At 44.8% G+C, this 14,333-nt stretch overlaps 1 protein-coding gene across 2 annotated transcripts in view; it reads right to left on the bottom strand.

Moving 5' to 3' along the window:
* The window catches only part of LOC147716982 (ADP-ribosylation factor 1-like), a 214,481-nt gene extending 202,439 nt beyond the window's left edge, over window positions 1–12,042 (bottom strand). The window contains exon 1 of one of the 2 annotated variants that reach the window (XM_086923840.1): window positions 11,870–12,042. The gene's annotated coding sequence lies outside the window, so the exon portion shown is untranslated. The remainder of the gene's footprint in view (window positions 1–11,869) is intronic. The other variant, XM_086923841.1, reaches the window with a different exon arrangement.
* Between the last annotated feature and the right edge of the window lie 2,291 nt (window positions 12,043–14,333).

Raw genomic sequence — 14,333 nt, 5'->3', positions numbered from 1 at the left:
TAGACCACAAACTGCTCATCAACGTACTCCGAGAAAGGGTCGGAGCAAAAGAGGTAGTCTTGCGGTGGTTTACCTTTCTGCAGAACGGCACCCATAGAATAAAGATTGAAAACTTCACGCCTGACCTACTCCCCATCAGCAGAGGGGTCTCAAGGATCAGTTCTCTCCCATCACTGTTCAACATCTACATGGAGCCCCTCACCACCATACTCAAAAAAGCCAACATCCCCTTCCACCTCTATGCGGCAGGCAGATACCCAGATCTATCTACACACTTCCTCCACTGGTGACATTCAGAGACTAAACGACACTCAGAAAAGTCCAACACTGGCTATCCCTCAACCACCTGAAACTCAACCAAGATAAGACAGAAATCCTTCTCATATCCAACAAAGAGCAGACCCCTCAAGTCATAGAATGGCTAAAATCCATTGGTGCTCTCAACTGATATCTCACCCCGGTCGACTCCGTAAAATTACTGGAAATAACTCTAGATCCAAACTTAGATCAACTCTAAATGCAGCAGCAAGGATGGTCACAGTAGTAAAGAAATACAAACACGTCTCTCCCACTCTCAGCGAGATAAAATGGCTCCCAATCGAAATGCATGCCAACTTCATAACAGCCTGTCTCACACACAAAGCTCTGCACACTGGTAAACCTCCCTACCTGGCCTCCAAACTCAATAAGGCCGGTCAGACAAGGAACCTCAGGATTACTAACTACTTCTCATACCTTTGAAAACTTGCAAACAAAAAACCTTACCATGGTCCTTCTCTGGAAATGCGTCCGAAATTTGGAACTCCATCCCAAGTCCATATCAGGACCAACACATCCTTCTTAAAATTCAAAAGCCAGCTCAAAGACCTCTTCCTCAACCGAACTCTCCCGAATGGATAGCTGCCGCCTAACGTATAATCTTGCCCATTGCAGTATATAGTCACTTTGATAAGAAGGCTTCTACATCACCCACCTCCCGACTCGCTCCTCTTTCCTCCCTCCCTGAATTGGACTGGTCACAAATGAATGTGTTTATTATTGTTTTACTTTGGGTTCGATTGCTTCATAATAAATGTTGTAAAGCGCTCTGAATTAACGAAAGGAGAAACTCTATGTTCCAAAATAGGGACGGGGTAATAAAACCTAGAAAGTAAAACAAGCCCCTAACCAAAAATGTGGATCATGTTTTGCTTTGTAATCTTAGCGGGGTTAGATCAATTAGATACATTCACAAAAATGCAGAAATTATCAAGTATTCATCTGCCATATAGAGTTTACAATAAGACCACACTAACGTGATGATGTAGTAGAAACATATGCAGACAACAAGGTTTTTCTTAAAAATGTACAAAGCTATTTTTATTCATCATTATAACATTAAAAAACAATCCATTATTGTAATACACTTGTGTTGATCATAAAAATAAGAAAACTACACAAAAGACGGATTGCAAAGCAACGCATGATCCACATGTTTGGTTAGGGACGTTTTACTTTCTAGGTAAAGCGCTCCGATACATTCGGGTCTGGCCAGCGCTATATAAAACTCTTAAATAAATAATTAAAACTCTCTTCTCTCTTCGTCAGCTGTTGTGCAGCGAGTGCAGATCCTTCATTTCTTTCCTCAGTTGCCGAGACCTACGCCTCGCGGCCCCCGCTTCGCGGGTGCCGCTCGCAGGCCAGGTCAATTTGCGGTCTTGTGTGGCTGGACCAACACCCTAGTGCTTAGAAGCACCAACGCGGCTTTGTGGAGCCAGCATCTCATCAGAGGACGTGAGGCGGGACTGCGAGGACCAGCAGGCAGCGCGGCGCTGATCGGCCGCAGCTGGTCCTCTTCCCGCCCCTCCACCGGTTAAATACACCTTGCCGAGTGAGCTGCCTGGGACTCTCTTCGTCAGCTGTTGTGCAGCGAGTGCAGATCCTTCATTTCTTTCCTCAGTTGCCGAGACCTACGCCTCGCGGCCCCCGCTTCGCGGGTGCCGCTCGCAGGCCAGGTCAATTTGCGGTCTTGTGTGGCTGGACCAACACCCTAGTGCTTAGAAGCACCAACGCGGCTTTGTGGAGCCAGCATCTCATCAGAGGACGTGAGGCGGGACTGCGAGGACCAGCAGGCAGCGCGGCGCTGATCGGCCGCAGCTGGTCCTCTTCCCGCCCCTCCACCGGTTAAATACACCTTGCCGAGTGAGCTGCCTGGGACTCTCTTCGTCAGCTGTTGTGCAGCGAGTGCAGATCCTTCATTTCTTTCCTCAGTTGCCGAGACCTACGCCTCGCGGCCCCCGCTTCGCGGGTGCCGCTCGCAGGCCAGGTCAATTTGCGGTCTTGTGTGGCTGGACCAACACCCTAGTGCTTAGAAGCACCAACGCGGCTTTGTGGAGCCAGCATCTCATCAGAGGACGTGAGGCGGGACTGCGAGGACCAGCAGGCAGCGCGGCGCTGATCGGCCGCAGCTGGTCCTCTTCCCGCCCCTTCACCTGTCCCTTCCATATATTCTGCTGACACAACGCGCACGCGGGACGCGCGCGGGGCGACTACCGGGGCGAAGACCGGGCAAAGAGCGGGCCGTTTAAGGCCGTTCAAGGACGGCAGAGGACGGCCCTGGCCCAGAACTCTTGTGTCTTCACCCCTGAAAACCAATACCCAAGATGTCGACCATACGCAACAGAACTCGAAGTTGCGCGAAAAAAGCTACGGCGGTAACTCAGGTGACTGGTCCTATTGATCTCTTTATTTCACGCGTACATGAGACTATTGACCAAAGTATTGTTTTATTGGAAAAAAGAGTCTCTATGGACCTCGCTAACGCTAGGCGTTCATCCCTGGGCCCTTTGGCAAAGGCTAAATCTCCTGTTCCGCAGAATGTGAATAATTGTTCATTACCTATAACTTTGCCCACTAATCATGTTTCGACTGTACCGAATACTGTAGATCTATCGGTTGCCCCATCAGACTCGGACCCGTCTTTTGAAGACCTGGAGGTTACACCAGATCTCGAAATCTGTCAGTCACCTGACAAAGTGGAGCCGAGTCTGAGTGGGCATAAGGATGCGGAAACAGTTTCTGTACCCATTGCTCCACGGGGAAGGGCTCCTAACCCCCATAAGGCCATATTGAAGGGCAAAAGTAAAGCAAAAGCCCCAGTTAGGAATCATAATTTGATCTCCCCTACCCCACAATTGACATCAGGTATCCCGTGCTGGGTGCAAAACATGGTAATAGACTTAAAACTAGACCTAGAAGCCACTTTAGCAGCACACATTAAGCCTTTAATTTCTAAAGTGGATAGGCTTACTTCTCTAATACACTCCAAATGGCCACAAAAAAAGCAGGTACAAGTGTCTGTCCAGTCACAAGGGACCATAGAATCAACCCCTGAATGTCCAATGAGCACTCAGGCCCCCAAAGGTGTATTAAATAAGGCTCAAGGTACTGCAGTCCATGGGAACCCAGTTATACTCCCTAAGCCGCAAACAGGGAATATTCCCGCTCAACCAATAACTGTTCAGATTACAAAGGGGAATATTCCTGTCCAGGCGACCCAACATTCTGTTGTTGATAATACTGCTACCCCCACTATCCAAGCTAAAGAAGTAGCAGGGAAACCTAACTCAACTTCTGCACCTCCCATTATAAACAAACCTGAAGGGCCCAAACCAAAGCAGACACGTTTCAGGTCCATAAATCTACCACCAGAGGTTTCCCCTTTTGTAGTCGTGTTGACGGCGGTTCCCCCATTGAAGGAGGGAGTAAAAGAATCGTTTACCGAGCTTAGGAACAAATGTGCTCAATGGCTCCATTTACATAAACCCCTACCTAACAACTTGAACGGTGAAATCCTTACCGTGCGTAGAGGGGATTGGGTGGGCAGAAGCAAGAAATCAATAGTAGGGGACGTAATAACTGTTAATTTTAGGGATGTAGGGGCAGCAAGCTACGTGTGTAATGCACCCAATAGTGGTCCTGCGACCCAAATTAATCCACTTCCCCTGTCTTATTTTCTATCAAAGCCCGTACGACCTAACACTCCCTGTCCCACTTTTCAAAGCAACAATGGACCTGGATATTTTCCACAGCAACCTGCTAAATCTTGGTTGCAACCACCTTATCCGCCCCCTTTTTTTCCACATCATGTTAATTTACAGCAGCAGCCCCCAATTGCCCCACTTTTTCCTATGCATCAAGCAAAAGCCCACTGGCAACACCCTTTTCATTTTCCGCCACCTTTACCCCAGTCAGTTTATCAATGGCCGCAATCTTTTCAGCCACCTCAATTGGATAAATATTCTTGGCAACAAACGTGGCAGGACCCGCCCCACTCTCAAGACCCCATGTCCTCACAATTCGCCCACCCAAATAGATATGCCGTGCTAGATGAGGTAGACTGACTCAGCTCACTAGAAGCATTGAATCAAAACAACCCTAATTCTGAGATGGAGTATTCCTCTTTTTCCTCTGCCAAGCCCCCAATCGTACCCCACGAATCTATTGAATTGTCATCATTAAGACCTTCCCAGCACATAGGCAATCAGGGTAGCCTGGATATATGTACAACTACTGCTAGCCCCAGCCTAAGTCCGGTTACCATCTCACGGGAAGAGGGTCCTGCTTTATTATCACCAGTAAACCAGCAGGAGTTACCTGCTGCTGGTAATGCTGGGAAACCAGCAGGAATCTCTCTTATTTCCTGGAATATTGCTGGTCTTACTAGTAAATTGGGTACACCCTTTTGGACCAGCTTTTTGGGCGAGGGTTTTGATTTAATTTTATTACAGGAAACTTGGTGTCCAGACCCTATTAATATTGAAGGGTATGCATCTTTTTGTCTCAGAGCAACCAAATCCAGCTCGGGCAGGGCTAAGGGAGGCCTTTTATTGTTAGTGTCAACTAAGCTGTGTGACTGTACGGTCAAATATAGTACAACCGTGGGGACACACAGCCAAGTTATAAGGGTGGAATGCAGAAAGAACATTGACTTAGTTATTGTTAACTTCTATAACAACATTTTTGACGCCACCAGGGGGGACATCTTACTGCCTTTAGAAAAGGAAATCATTAAAGCTTTAGATATCTCGAAAAGAAAGGCTGAGGTGGTATGGGCTGGGGATTTTAATTTGCAGCCTTGCCATCTATCTAACGGGAATATCTGTGGCTTTGATGTAGCATTTAATAGCCATTGGATAGATCAGGGGGGGAAGGAGGATTCTCCTCATTTCCAACACTGCAGTTATGGTTCCACCCTAAATAATATGCTAGCCATGCTAGATATGACCCTGTTAAACTGCAATGTTAACAACCGGGCAATAACATGCCCTACATTCACGGGTAGAGATGCATGTTCATTTATTGATCATATCTTGTTGTCTAGCAGTGGAGACTACACTGATTTATATGTGAATGAAGAAAGTCTCAGTGACCATAATAGCCTACGTGTTACCCTTTTGGGGCATGGCACCTCAACAGTTTCAGGTGGTAAATGTATAACCGATATAGTGCCTACTAGACCAAAGGGCCTTAGGGTTAAATGGACCGGTGTAAATTCCAAAGTTAAGCAGAAGGAGGTTGTCACCCAATGCAAGAATCAAATTAGTTATTGTTTGGACGATGAAAGTGATTCTGGCTGTTTAATAGAATGTTTTGTATCTTTGAACATCATTATTGAGGGTATCTTCACTAAGACCCCGTCAGCCAACAGTGGTCAAAAGCAGGGGTGGTTTGATAAGACATGTATCGTCGCCCTCCGCAACCTAAAGAATGCGCTAGGCACCAAACCATGTGTTAAGACTGTGATACAACACCTCAGGGCTAGTTATAAATTAGCCATCAATAAAAGGAAAAGGGTATTACAGTCTGAGGCGTGGGACAAGCTGAGGGAGGCTGCTGAGACTAAAAACAGTAAACTCTATTGGGAGACGATTAATAGTTCGTTTCTCAGTAGAGAAAATGTTCCAGAACTGACCTCATATGTGGCATGTAGCGACTGGGTTAATCATTTTTCTAAAATATTTAACCCTGAAGGGCCAACTTCTGAGTTACCACCACCAGATATAAATCCATGGTTGCCCCTTTCGTTGGCTATAACATTGGAAGAATGTCAGGAAGCAATTTCTTTAAGTAAAGGCGGCAAGGCACCTGGCCCCGATGGGGTCCCGCTGGATTTATATAAAGATGAAACAGCGTTATGGGCTCCCATTTTGACAAGGATTTTTAATTGTGCGGCTGAAAATGAATTCCCTTCTACCTGGGGTCAATCGATCATCATCCCTTTACATAAGAAGGGCGACAAGTCAGAGGCCTCTAATTATCGCCCAATTTCATTACTGGATGCCTCTGTAAAGGTGATGAGCAGGATTTTACTGAAGAGGCTAGAAGACTGGGCAACTGATTTTAACATCTTAACTAAAGTCCAATACGGTTTCCGCAAAGGTCTGGGTACACTGGACCAATGCGTAAACCTGGACCTTTTAATCAGTAAATATACTGTGGCTAAAAGTGGCAACCTCTTTTTATGTTTTGCTGATTTGAGCAGCGCTTTTGATTTGGTTAACCATAGTATTCTTTGGGAGGTTCTGCTTGATGCAGGGGCACCAAGGGAAATAGTGTATTTTTTAGCCAGACTATACGAAAAACTTTCATGTAAAGTCCGCTATGGCACCCTTGGCGAATGTACCCCGTTCTTTAAAGTGTCTCGGGGCATTCGTCAGGGTTGTGTTTTAGCCCCGCTTTTATTTTCCCTTTTTATTAATGGTGTAGACCGATCCTTGACCAATATTTTAGCAGATGCCCCCGTGATTGGTGGTAAACCTGTTCCGCTGTTACTTTATGCGGATGACGCTGTTCTTTTATCTCGAACACAGTTGGGCCTACAGCGCCTTATTGATAATTTCACACAGTTTATACAAGCTAGGCAGCTTCGTGTGAATAAAACTAAGACATACGTAATGTCATGTGGTCAGGCAGCCAAGCAGGTAAAACATACTTTCTTCCTAGATAAGGAAAAGCAGACCTCTGTTAAATCTTTTTGTTATTTGGGAATAACATATAGTAACAGTGGGTCCTGGAATGCGGAATTTGACGCCGTAAAAATAAAAATGTTACGGTCCACTAGTAGCATTTTTCGTTTTGCCTCTAAACTTGGCTCACGAAGTATCTATGATATGACGAACATATATAATGTATGCTGTGTTTCCTCTGCTCTGTATGGGGCAGGGGTGTGGGGTCACTGTGAGGGTATTCTCTTGCAGAAGGAGGAAAATAAGTTCTTGAGGAGGCTATTATGTGTTCCCCCTTCCGCCTCCATACAGTTGATCCATGACGAAGTTGGGATTGAGTACATCTCTGACTTAGCAGCAGTTCGGCCACTTTTATTGTGGCGATCTATTTGGGCTAAGCCGGAGACCCGATTCACTCAGGATATTATCCTTGACTGTATAGGTTTGGATCATTCCTCACGGGTATTATGGTTAAGATACATCCATCATTGGTATCTACTTTTGTTTAACATTAATGTGTTCCGTGAGCCGGAAAAGGTTGTATCCATTTCAAAAAAAGAAATTAAGATAACGTTCCTTAATTTTCGTAAGGCTGAGCGAGACAAAGCTGTTGGAAATCTTGCTACTTTGAAATTTTACAAAGATCTAAATTTAGCTTCTGGACTGCAATCCTATCTTGTATTTGTGACCCGCCCTTCCCACCAGTATGTTTTAACACGGGTCAGATTGGGTATTGTACACCACTTGGTTGCTTTTCCAAACACAAAGACTAGTTCAAACACACCTTGTCCGTGTGACGGTACTTCTCGTCAGAGTAGTTGCCATTTTTTACTTTTTTGTAAATATTATCAGTATTTTAGGCTTAAATACCTTAAACCAATTTTTATCAAATATAACATCTGTACCACACAAACAGCATTGATATTTTTATCCTTACTAGTGAACGAGGAGATTTGTTTCTTCTTGGCTACTTTTATTTTAAAATGTACAGCTGCCAGGAAAAGTATTGTACTTTAATGTTGCTTACTGACCTGTCTGTACTTGTGTTATACAGCTGCCAGGGTTTATTCATGATGAAATTAATGTTATTATCCCTGTCTGTATACATATGTTTTATTTTTCTTTGAATTTTTATATCAATGTCTGTATTAAGGTATTTATGCAGTGCCCCACAGTATTGAATGATTATTTAACAATTTTAATATACAGTTCCCAGTAAAGGCCTAGTAAGTAATTTCTACTGATTCCCAGTTAGTCCATGTAAGAACGTCGTGTATTTTATAAGAACATGTTTGACCTATAGAGGCATGAATACCTTCCACTTGCTGCACTTTAGCTTTTTCCCTTTTTCAGGAAAGATTATTTTGTGATTTTAATATTTCAATTGTGTTTTTGCTTGTATGATTTGTATGTACAAATCGAATAAAAGCTTTTGAACTTGAACTTGAACTTGAAATAATTAAAATTTGCCTCCATGTCAGGTGGTAACCTAGAAGAAATCGTAGTGCCTGATGCAGGAAACAACATGGGCAGGAGAGAACAAAGTTTAGCAGGGGGGGGGGGGGGGGACGACAAGCACATGATCTAGAGTGGGACGGGATGCTATCAGGGAGAACACAGAAGAGAAAGCCGGTGGGTCGAGAAGCCCACAAGGACGAGCAAAAGTTAAGAGAGAAACACTGAGCACGCACAATAAAGAAAGAAAACTTCAAAATAGTTCAGTGTTTACAGCGCTAGAAAGCAAGCCAGAGCACGATCACTTCAATTCTGCACTCGGGGCCCTTGAGATAAGCCAAGGGAAATGGACGCGTGAATGCAGTGTGCTGAAAGCTATTAACAGGAAGACAGTGACAGATTCCCCTTAAAAATGTGATTCCCTCTCCTGCACCGATCATAGTGCAAAAACAAGTAATGGATTACAGCACAAAGAAACAAACCCATTCAGCTACGGCAGACAAGTCTTGGGGAATGGAACGTACATGGGGAGGTTAGGCTGCGAGTCACGGCTCAGTCACCAAAGCCATGTTCACCTGGGTAGTGCTGTCCCGTAGTTAGGGACGGTTAAGGCGGCGTGGCTGTGTGATAACGTAATTATCCACCAACGAATTCAGAGCTCATCAACAGATTAGAATAGTTTAGTGAGTTAGTACAGTGAAGTGTGTAACAGTATCAGATCAACACAGTACCAGAGGTGATGGATGAGATTCAAATTTCACTCTTGAAATGGGTCCCTATCCTCACGAAGCCTACAACACAAGAACATTAAGTTGCACTGCAACACGTACGGAGGAGGGAGGGGGGTATAAAATGCGGTCTGGTTTACATCTTGTACCTCTATCTACTACGTGCTTAACAAGCTGCGTGGGAAGGCTCTAAAAACACGACCTTCACGTCGTAGTCCACTACAAAACAGAACCGATATATTGCAATAAAAATACAGCATTTCTTGTCCACCCACCAAACAAACATATAGGATTAGAATGAGTGTTACTTCTTAAAATGGTCTTGAAAACGTAAGAACCAAAATAATGGCAAAAAGTGCAAAAAACAAGACTACCCCATCATGTGAAAATACGGTAATCGGTTGAAAGTTGTCCACGTCAGGCATCAACAATAAGCAGAAACAAAGCCAATATGCCTGGCTTTTCACTAATAAGCCTAACATATTGTCTTTACCGAAGGAACCGGGGCGCTAAATTTGCATTTCAGCATCAAGTAAATGGCAGGGGGAGTAAAGCTGCCGGTTGTGCTAATCACTCAAGAGACCGGCAGTTTAATATGGTTGCCAGGGACGCCAGGTCATTCTTCTAATGCATATCATTAGAGAAACCACAATTTGCCATCCACAGCAAATAATTTGTTTTGTCAAAAAGAAGCCCAAATATCGCAGTTAAAAAGAACTGCCATTAGTACACAATGAGTGTAGTTCAAGAATTAAATATATGATAAAACATGACAACCGACTGAACTTTTCAGATGGAAAAGAAATCCTCTTGCATTGTAAAAGAACCACTTCTGATACAGAACGATACACCAACCCGAAAATATCTTAGGGTGATAGGTACAATATGCATTGAGTCGATGCAATATGTAACTAAGGCTGTCTTAGAGCAAATGCTTGAGGGGGGGGCAAACAAGGCTTGTCAAACCCCCACTCTATGCGTATTCTAAACAATAGGCAGGGCTATTGGAATTATTTGACGGTAGAGAACCAAATTATGCTGCAGGGTTGACTAAATTATGAGGAAATAAAATAAATTATGTTGCACAATGCAGCACATATTGTGACAAAATTGTTACCATATTTTGTCATTTTCACGCGCCAGCATTGTTTGGGCAAAGAAAGGTTTTAACTCATAAATTTAGCACCTACATTTTACATTCAGCAAAGGAAAGGTGACCAGTGAACCTTTGCAGAGGGCCTGACAACACAAACACCAGGTTGCGTTTTCAGCAACTTTTAATTATGCAGGTGTTTGTATGGCAAATCATTAAGTATGCATAACAAAGCGCGGCCTCAGAATCATAATTCCTGACGAGATGTCAGCAAAGCACCAATACTGGTCTTTAAAAAAAAAAAAAAGGGGGACCATTACTAGTCAAATAGTATTTGTGCCGAGACAAAATCTGATGATATCCAGGTAAAGAATGCAGTAGCTAAGAGCGGTACACAATAGGAGTGAGCGTGAAATCTGAGAAACGGAGGCTTGTTGGCCTAATAATAAACACATTTTGGAGGTCTGGTGGCACATCATTCCTGAAAACTGCTTGCTTTCTGTGCCGCTGCTGCGGCCAATGAAACAACATAAAAGACGAACATGGGTAACTTAAGGATGTGCCATTGTTCAAAGCGAGGCCAATTAAATGCACAAGCATATACTTTTATGATAATACTTACTAGTGACAAATGACATTATTCACGTGATCCTGCGTAATACTACCTGCATGTGTCTCAAATTGACACCTATACTATGGGTACTAGGAGTTTAGAGGCTGGATTTAAGTGACATTAATTTGTGAACATGATTGTTAAGAGGATCTTTGTGTACACATTATGGTGAGAAAGTATTGGTAATAAGCAATTGAGAGGTGGATTGTGTCGGGAACTATCGCACACCCAACCGACACAAATACGACAAGAAGGGGTGGGGCAGTCGTGGCCTAGCTCTCTTATAGATCTTAAACACTGTCCCAATTATGTAAGCGTATCGCACTATTTTACGTGGCGAGAGTGGTCTTTTTAGCCCATTGTAAGATTATCGAACCATTGCAATTAACACAGGTGCCTTAGAGTGACATGGTACAGTGGCACCATCAACAACCCTTTAGGCTCCACCACGGAAATTGTTTCAGGGCTTAGGTCTGCCTCGCTCATCTACCACTTCCTGTCATATTGACAGCAAATGTAAGCAACCTCCTATGTATGGCCCCTGCACACAGCAAGCACCATGAGAACAACCGCGTCTTGGCAAAGCACAGCAAATACGTACGCCAACAGCTTGTGTCGGTTTCTTGGTTACTACTTCTATTCACAGTAGGGCTACAAGAATAATTTCCTTTAGCCTGTGTACACCTCCGAGTGGATACGCCCCCTGCCCACCACCGCCCCCATGGAGAACCCAGATGTTTCCTCCTTGAAGGAGTCAGTGTGCTCGCCTAGACACGTAGAAGAGGTGCTTCTTGTGGTGTTGTCACGAGACTACGAGTCGGTGAGGTTGATAGGTTATCTGAGCAGGCGCAGGCAGCAGCATTCCCTCCTCACTGCCCAAATTGCGCAATATCCGAGGCCGGAAGGGCCTTGCCGGGGCGAAGAGAAGCACGGCAACCCCCTCAAGCCGCCATCAGACTACATGGCCACGTAACCTCGTCGCCCAGCCCTTTACCTCACGATCCCCGCACCTCCTGCTGGCTCCTCCGTTTCTCTTCCGGGAACCTCCAGTTGCTTCTTTCCAACGATCGAAATGGCGACTCCAGCGGGGACGAGCGTGAGTCCAAAAGAGCGCGTCACAGTAATGGGCGCGCGTGCACTGTGGCAGGCAGCCCCGCCCATTACCGCACTTGTCAGCCAATGTGAGGCGCTTCCGGGGAAGTAGAGGCGGAGCGCTAACCCAAGCTGTCCTGTTAACTGGTTATAACTGTGTGAAAGTTGTACCCCCGTTAAAAGCCGGTCTTAAACACGTTCTACTGCAATAGGCAGAGTGCTTTACGCTAATGACCTCACAATAAAGGCTCCAATGTAAGCAGGTACGCACACACAGCTGCGCTTGCGGGCTGATTTTTGACATTTTCGACTGATTTCGGGTTGCACCACAACCCCATTTGTAATAAAAAAAACACGTAGTCCAACACATTCTGGTAAAAATAAACATGACCTACAACGTCTAAGTGTGAGTGTTGTAATTAGGGCAAGCTCGCGCAGACCTCTAAGGCGGACCAATCGGAGCGGGATTCGTTGAGAATTTCTACCAAAATGTATGGCGTAAGCAATTTGCCACTCCCCTGTCATCAAAGTAAAGTGACCATTTAGGCACGTGATCTGCTTTTAAGGGACAGTGCTCATGATCAGCTGAACGAGAGATCACGCCCAATCTTGGAAAATAAACCAATCAGTGGTAGAGATGATAGAACTTGCTAAGGGAAGTGCGGAAGCAAAAAGTTTTACTTGTTTGACCAATCGCTGAGCGTGTCGTTGACAGAAGGGCGGGGACTGTGACTGAGAATAGTATTTAAACGATGCGCCACCAGGGATCTATATTTACGTAGCATCCAAAAACTCATTACTGCCTGAAGGCAAACGCCGGCAGATACGCAAAACTCACCGCTGCCCTGATGGCATAACAGCCTCGGCAAGCACCTAAAACCCGCTCACTGCCGGCTGGCATTAGCCGCGGCAGGCACCCAAACCTCAACACTAACAGAAGGATCTACACGGACAAAGACGAGACTCTCGAAGGAAACATGCTGACAATTCTGCAAACACTACTGACCGCTACCCGCGGCCCATCACTGAGCTGACCATGTGATGCAACCTCAACTGTGACAAAGCGTCACACACCAATAAGACAACCTAAACAGCGACTACAAAATTCCAAACGAATATGGAGTAATGAGGCTATTGCCTCGGTATCCAAAAACTCACCACTGTCAGAAGGTATCTGACAGGAGAAGACAAGAAACAGGCTGGATCTATATTTAGACTGTTCTTCGATTTATTTATTTAGGCGTTTTTATATTGCGCGGGCTTTACTCGAAGGTGTCAGAGCGCTTCACAAAAGAAACAGTAATGATACATGAGGAGAAAATTACAAGTAAACAAATTACAACAGCAAACAATAAGTTACATGAGGCAAAGGTGGCAAATGTGAGCAAACAAAATACAAGAGGTAGCAAACGGTACAGTTATAGGAGGAAAAAGTGAAGTGTGTAGGTTACAAAGGTATACCAAGTACAAGCAGCAGTATAATACTGCAATAAATGGCAGCCACTCAATTACAAGAACAAACAGTATAATACTGCAATAAATGGTTGACACTCAAACACAAGAACAAGCAGTATAATCCAGACTAATATAATAAAGAAAGAGCCCAAACCTTTGAGGCGGGTAATCTCAGGAACCCCAGCACCAATCACAACACCCAATACAGCGTTGGAAAGGGCATTTGCAGCAGAAGGACATAGACTATGCAGACGCCCACCATATACATTTAAAAGGTAAAAGAAGCGTGCCAGCAAAGTAGTCCCTTGTGGGTGTGTCTGCGTTGTGCTATGGGCGTGTGCTGGGGGGGGCGTGAAAAACGCTGGGGGCGTGTGGTACGTTCCGCCCTTCATGCCATCTCTCATATCATGTGCTAATCCCACCCTGCTCCCTTTAAATACCCCGGCACCCCATAATCATAACCCAACCTTACTCCTTAAAATACTCCAACACCCTTAAATACTAACCCGTCTTAACCCTATAAATATACCCTGTACCCTAAAACCCAAACCTATCCCTAAACCCTAAAAATACCCCTGTACCCCAAAACCCAAACCTAGACCTGAACCCTATAAATACCCCTGTACCTCAAAACTCAAACCTACCCCTGAACTCTAAAAATACCCCTGTACGCCAAAACCCCAAACCTAGCCCTGAACCCTAAAAATACCACTGTACCCCAAAACCCAAACCTACCCCATAACCCTAAAATACCCCTGTACCCCAAAACTCAAACCTAGCCCTGAACCCTTAAAATACCCCTGTACCCCAAAACCCAAACCTAGCCCTGAACCCTAAAATAACCCTGTACCCCAAAACCCAAACCTACCCCTGAACCCTAAAATACCCCTGTACCCCAAAACCCAAACCTA

Source organism: Lissotriton vulgaris, chromosome 5, assembly GCF_964263255.1.
Source record: "Lissotriton vulgaris chromosome 5, aLisVul1.2, whole genome shotgun sequence".
NCBI lineage: Eukaryota > Metazoa > Chordata > Amphibia > Caudata > Salamandridae > Lissotriton > Lissotriton vulgaris.
This window is presented reverse-complemented; position numbering and strand designations above follow the sequence as displayed.